Source organism: Amyelois transitella, chromosome 13 (assembly GCF_032362555.1).
Source record: "Amyelois transitella isolate CPQ chromosome 13, ilAmyTran1.1, whole genome shotgun sequence".
NCBI lineage: Eukaryota > Metazoa > Arthropoda > Insecta > Lepidoptera > Pyralidae > Amyelois > Amyelois transitella.
Genome location: NC_083516.1, coordinates 5,716,577 through 5,722,576, shown reverse-complemented (window position 1 = coordinate 5,722,576; position 6,000 = coordinate 5,716,577). Strand labels below are relative to the sequence as shown.

Genomic DNA, 6,000 nt, shown 5'->3' with positions numbered 1-6,000 from the left:
CGCTGGTTCTAGAGATTTTACTTAGGATCTGACCACGAAAAACCACAGTCCTGCTCATGAGTAGTCACACAGTTTTAGGTCTGACATGAATGCAATGAGGTTTATACGCGTTATAACGCTATTGCCAAATTTATAAGAGGTTCTAAAATGTTGCAACGCGTGGAGTGTTCAAGGTGTAAAGTATTACTGTCATTTCACTATTAGGACTGTGGGTTAGCTCATAACATATTTTCGTTATCAGAAATAAAGCCTGCTACTTAAAGGCTTAAAGCATGTTCTTAAAGAGTTGAATAATTGATTCAAATCGCAAATACACAACGGGATAAAAGTAATCCAAACGTCAAATCGTCAGGCTGGCATGAAAATATATTAGTCTAAATTTAATTCAAGTTAATATCACAGAAAAATGACACTGCAGTGCTCTGTGGCTTGTAAGAAACTCCGTATAACCGGAGAATCCCATCCAATTACCTCTAAATAAAGCCGTGCAAATTCTCAACTCCCGAGATCAAAATCATCACTCATTTTTAGCCTACAAATTATGTATGGCAGATGAAAATAAATAACAAATTGAGAAGCGTGGGTGTACTGGAGTTAGCGTGGGCGAAGGGCGGCGCTCAATACACTAACATAAAAATAAGGAAAGTACGGATTACGTCACTTTTATTATCTTTCCGATATAATGAGTCAATATTTTCGTAATCTTGCTTGTGCCATGTGGTTTCCGACACTTAAAAATATGATCACCGTAGATATCTCTCTCCCATGGATGTCGTAAAAGGCGTTATAGGAAAAAGGCGTATTCATCTTGCGGAACTTTAATCGTGATCCAATATGGTTTAGGTGCGAAGGTTGCGGAGGTCAGACAGGTAAAAAATCTCACTTACCCAATCCACGGCCATGTTTAAAAGGCGCATCCCGGGCGCGGATCGCGGAGGATGACCGGGATTACCGGCATTACGGGCAGATAGAAGAATATCACTGATAATTCTTTATAATTCGCATGTTGGTATTATTCTTGTATCCTCTCAATATTTTATGTCGCTACAGTCGAGATAATAATTATTCAAACACTAGGTATTCCATATGAATGCAGATATTTTTTACAATACCTATGTTCATCATAGGCATATGCAATCAGTTTAAATATTGACAGAACCTTTTATACTTAGATATGTAGGTACAGAAACTTTTATAAGTACTTCTAACAACGATAATGTTATATTTTGACTATTGATTATGTTTACCCTGTCGGAGGTACGGACGTGATGTTTATGTACCTGTACTAACAACATAATACACGTACCTACTGCTAATAAAAACAGCAAACAACAAAAAAAAATACATTTAAGAGTTAAATGTTATATTCAGATTGATTAAGCGCTTATAGAAAGTTAGTTTGCACATAAATTAGCGTTATACGTTGATACTAACCAAACATAAACTAAGCATAAAAGGTCTACGGCGGGCTGCCATCAAAGGGCTGAGATAATTAAAGTTTGTATAGACAACCCCATCTTTTGTCGCTGTACACTTAGGTATTGTCTCGAAAACTTCCAAATGAAAGTATTTAAAGCAATAATTGCGACTTAACTAGTTAATCTAAGCAATTATCACTACAATATTTAATCTACTAAGGCTTTTTCACTTCATGAACACTTTTCTATAGTATTTGTATAATCAACGAGGTGTTAATGCTACAAAATTAACGCTGGAACATCCTCCCAACATCTTAGCTTACATTTTTAATATGAGAATAAAATAAAACATAAAAGACGATCGGCTAGCTGGAAAACTTCATCCTTATATGAAAAAGTCCTCACTAACATTTACCCACGCGTCGGGATCCTTGACCCTAGGTCTAGGGTGGGCTGATCACAAGGCGACAGTCGCCGGCGCCCTTGCTAGCGATAAATATATCGGCTTCATATAGTATACACGATGAAAGCTATACCCGGGTTTTGAATAACCTTATTAAGGAGTTTGTTCAAAGACTAAATAATTGACACTAACATCTGAATATATTCCTGTCTTAATTAATTTCTTGAAAATATTGAACAAATTAGATACTTATCGCTATTAGGGTTATAAATACAATTCTGTATAGCCCTCTCCATCTTTATTACGAAACTAGCGTTGACTCGCGGTTGCGCCCGCGTGTATGTAGGTATCTGTTTACCCCGCAAGGGAGCAGTCGTTTTCTTTCGGGGATATTTCAAACATGTCTGTGTTCCTCTCTCATATCTTTGCGTATTCCATGTTACACACTGTGCGGTGTTTCCTTTAGCGTCTGGAATATGCCATTATTAATAATTATTGATGCAAATCATAATATATAATATATTTTACTGAAGCTAATTTTATATTTAAAAGGCAGTGTAGACTGGGCTTAGAGCTTTCATAATATTTCACTATAGTCAACCGGCTATTCTTTTCATCGTGCTGGCATTCTACCAAGCGACTTTTTATTCAACTACAAAGCTATGGCGGGCGCAATCAATGCTCCACAGAAGAAGATCGCGCCCTAAGCGCCTTTTTATTCTATTTTGCCGACCACTATTATAACCACCGAGATTTCATTTGTGATATTAAAATTTGATTGAAATTTCTGTACCCTTCTCGTTTTGGTTTATTTTTCGATGTTGACCATTTCGTGCTCCTTGCGCCGCTGATGAATTTTTGATTGTGTGCGACCGGGCGAGAAAATTATTATTATTTTGGCAGGATTAGATGTTATTTTTGAACATACCTATATCTGTAAAAAATTAAACCATATCTTCAGTTTAATTAATCCTTAAAGTATGATAATTGCTAGTCAATTAAAAAAAAAGCAAATTTTTTTCGTTGTAATAATATTTTCAATACTACAGATTTATTACCTGTATTACGATCTATAAAAACGTTACGTACATTAGTTTACAGTTTGCCTTTTAAGCATAAAATTAATTGTTTATGTGACTTTTATTGACATTACCAGCCCTGTGTTTCGATCCTTATAGCGATTTTCCCTGCTTTCTTTTCTCAATAGGATAGTAAACACTTTTATATACTCAGTACATTGGCTTGTTTGACTATAAGTTGAATGGTATAAAAATAATCTCAAACGTAAGTGGCACGTTTTCTTTGTTGAACCCACTAAACGACGGCGGTAGTAAACACATTTATCAAAATATATAAACATTGTCAAGTTTTTGTGTAGACGGGACAGATATATTGCTATTTTATGGCTCTTTCAAGTTTTTACAAAATACTTACGTACCACAAATGGCAGGCATGGCTATATTGAAACAAGTGAGTATTCTATTAAGTATTAATGCTAACGGATAAAACTAGATTTGCCCACGGCATGATATCATTCCATAAGGAATAGTAGTAATATTTGGAAAGTCCTGAACAAAATTTTCTTAGCATCGAATAGACTCTATTAGCTGGACGACTGGGTGAGAAAACTGAGATATTTCATATCATGTTGTTAAAATAAATTTTATCATATTAAATACTATAAAAAATACTATTTAAAAATAAATACGTGTGAAACAATAATTTGAAATTACGTTTATCTGGTAGCGGGGATTACGCGCTGATCTGTAAACATGGATTGTTTAACTCCAATTATTGTTATTCCCGATTAATGGCCGTGCCAGCATTGCGGTTAGCCCGCTTTCAGGTATTCGGGATGCGTCTGTAATTGTCAGTATTACCACACAAATATACAATGTTCATTCCTTTATAAATACTATTTTGTTTTGGCTTAACCGTGAGCGTAAATTGGAAAGGATAGAATTGAATTGAAATAAAAGTTAAGAATTTTACTTTATCGAAAGTAGGAAAAAAGAATATTGGCGAAATTTTCCTAAGATCATAAATCAATTATTTAGAGCGAGGAAACAATAATTTCTTTATGTAATGTAACATACTTAAATACATGTGTAAGATCACAGATCACGAACTTACTACTACCTGATCAAAAGGTGCCATAAAAATATTACAATTTCTCCCGTAGTTTAACAATAAAAATTTCCAAGTTCGCTTATTTCAGCTATGCAAACTCTTTCCCGGCTTCGAGTTGGTACATTTACAGTAGCAACAATGTCGCAGGATTAGCCTTATAAACTAGCGCGGGATTTATCTTTAGAATTTGCTCTGTATCAGATAAATGAAGGTAAGAGAAGATTGCATTCAAGATGCACGGCCGCGTTCACTGTAATCTCAGCTAGTAAATGGACAAAACTGGTCCAGATTAAATTTCTTTTCTTTTATTTGAGTGGAAAATAAAATATTGATTGCCGCAAGTAAATAGTTGTTTTTTGTTAAGTTAGTGTTGAGACGACAAATGTTGCGATATGGCAAATTCGATGTTAAATTTCAGTAAAGAGACATCTTTCATCATACGTACATGTTATAAATGTGAAAGGTCTATAGATCTGTCTTTTACGCTTTCACGGTTTAATTTATGCGATTAAAGTTGCCGTGTGGTTAACGGCACCATTAGAAAAAAGAATAGGACCACTCCATCTCTTTCTCATGGATGTCGTAAAAGGCGACTAAGGGATAGGCTTATAAACTTGGGACTCTTCTTTTAGGCGACAGGCTAGCAACCTGTCACTATTTGAATCACAATTCTATAATTAAGCCAAACAGCCGTACGTGGCCTATCAGTCTTTTTAAGACTGTTGGTTCTGTTCCAGCAAAGGATATTGGCTGGCTTATTGGATATTGATATAATATGTACGTACGAATGTTTAATACATAAATACATACATATAATCATCATAAGTTGAGTTTCCTGGGAATTCTCACGAGAACGATATAAACGGGAAACGCTGGCGTAGCTTATTTAAAGAAGCGTCTCTATTTTCTTTTATTACAGTCGTACTATTTAAAATGCTGAAACAAATAATTAAATTGGATATAAGATACAATGGCTTATTTACTGCGATCTCGTTAGTTAAGCATCGCCGTGGGCAGCCGCGCCCCCGCCCGGCTAACCACAGTCTGATGAATGCAGCTCACCTATTCTACACCCTACTTTATTCACTATTATAAAACGTGACTTCATGCCTCTTTTAATGATTAATTTGTATATTAAATAAATGTATTTATGTTTCTAAGATATATAGCAAAAATCTTACAAAGGTAGTATTACCAAAGCAATCCCGGCATTGCAAGTAAATCAATATGTAAGTTTCATAATTTAAACGAAAGTTAATCTAAAATAATATGATTTTCATATACTTACGCGTACAAAATACGATATTCATGTTCACACTGGACAAAAAGTTTAAAAGTTATTACTTTATTAAATTGTGCAGACATCATTTGTATAGTTAGATACTGTCGGCAAAACGTCATATTGTACTTTATTATGCGACTACCATAATTTGCTGTTATTAGACATACGTACAATATCATACCCAATTCATTTTAAAAGTAAAAAAGTATATGTGCGTCATAATTATAAGTCGACTACGGCACTACTTTTTATCACTTCAAATGTCATAATACTTTGTGCACCGCAAATATGTTGGACTGTGTCAGCCTCATCCCACGCACTGCAAAGGTTAAGGGCGAGCTATTGTCGAAGCAGTTGCATTCAACTGCATTCAATGATGAATCTCTTTCTTTCTTCACTTGTTAAATTGCCACACATAACTTCGCCCACTAAATCAAAACCGCTCTTAAATTGATGAAAAATATAAAATAACATAAAACAAACATCTAGAACACCGGAGATAAAAAGCCTCTTAAAGCTCGTTAATTTTTCATTGGTAAATATTCACTTTTCCTTAAATATACATATCTGATGAAAATAAATATTAATTAACGAATAATTGTAGAAAGAATATTTTGAGATTCGTTTTCCTTTAGTGAAAATTAAAATGGGCATACCGATTTTCTTTGTGTATCAATCGTCATCATTTATATATACAATCTGGTCTTTGTCCCTTACGGGGTAGGTAGGGTAGAGAGAGCCTAGAAGCCTAGAAGAAGGAAAGAACG

General features: G+C 34.6%; 1 protein-coding gene across 2 annotated transcripts in view; it reads left to right on the top strand.

The window, feature by feature from the left end:
- Nucleotides 1-2,820: 2,820 nt before the first annotated feature.
- LOC106132112 (tRNA N(3)-methylcytidine methyltransferase Mettl2) overlaps nucleotides 2,821-6,000 on the top strand; it is a 43,208-nt gene continuing 40,028 nt past the window's right edge. Inside the window, exon 1 of one of the 2 annotated variants that reach the window (XM_060947454.1) lies at nucleotides 2,821-2,837. The gene's annotated coding sequence lies outside the window, so the exon portion shown is untranslated. The remainder of the gene's footprint in view (nucleotides 2,838-6,000) is intronic. The other variant, XM_060947455.1, reaches the window with a different exon arrangement.